General features: G+C 38.5%; 1 long non-coding RNA gene across 1 annotated transcript; it reads right to left on the bottom strand.

The window, feature by feature from the left end:
- Positions 1-296: 296 nt before the first annotated feature.
- LOC107734104 (uncharacterized) lies at positions 297-684 on the bottom strand. The gene is made up of 2 exons (XR_001639068.1): positions 453-684; positions 297-367 (listed from the first exon to the last, which is right to left on the bottom strand). It is a non-coding gene; the product is annotated as an uncharacterized LOC107734104 (long non-coding RNA).
- Positions 685-759: the final 75 nt, after the last annotated feature.

Genomic DNA, 759 nt, shown 5'->3' with positions numbered 1-759 from the left:
GCTTTGGATGAAAGCATCTGATAAATTAATACATGTAAATGAAACCTATCCATTAAACTATCCATTAAAATTTGAATACACTTGACAGATTTTTTTTTTCCATGACTGCAAAGATTTTGATCTAAAAGCTTTGCATAAATTTTGTTGACAAGTATAAATCGTCTCTATAAATTTATTTTATAATGGATGACTGCTGTGATGCAATGAATGAAATGAGAGAATGAAAAGTGGCAAAAAAATTAAGAAAAACAACTTTGCGCTTCATTGTGACACTCAGACACACCTTACTGTCTTTATGTTACTGTTGCGAGTGACGATCCTGTGGATTTTCTCAGCCCCAGCGTCAGTGATGCTATTGCCACTAAAACTGAGATCAAAAAACAAACCAGGAATGTAAGAACTATTACATTATACTTGAGAAATGTACACTTTGAGTTTCTTCAGTCACTCACTCAATGTTTTGAGCTTTGTGGAGGTTTGGGAGCAGCAGATCCAGGCTGTGATCGGTGAGACAGCACTGACTCAGATCCAGTTCTGTCAGTCCTTCAGAATATTCCAGAATCAGCTCCAGACCTCTACAGACCTGCAGATCCAGCTGAGTCTGACTGAGATCCAACTCTTCACCCAGAGCTCTAGAGAGACACTGAGCTTTCTCAGGCCTCACATGAGTCAGAAACTGAAGCAGCAGAGGTTTATCACAGCTGAAAGACAGAGAGCAAGAGATGCGTTATATATACTGAATGCTTTTATATTGGATCT

The sequence above is a fragment of the Sinocyclocheilus rhinocerous genome, unplaced genomic scaffold, assembly GCF_001515625.1.
Source record: "Sinocyclocheilus rhinocerous isolate Xijiao unplaced genomic scaffold, SAMN03320098_v1.1 scaffold44631, whole genome shotgun sequence".
In the NCBI taxonomy this organism is placed as follows: domain Eukaryota; kingdom Metazoa; phylum Chordata; class Actinopteri; order Cypriniformes; family Cyprinidae; genus Sinocyclocheilus; species Sinocyclocheilus rhinocerous.
This window is presented reverse-complemented; position numbering and strand designations above follow the sequence as displayed.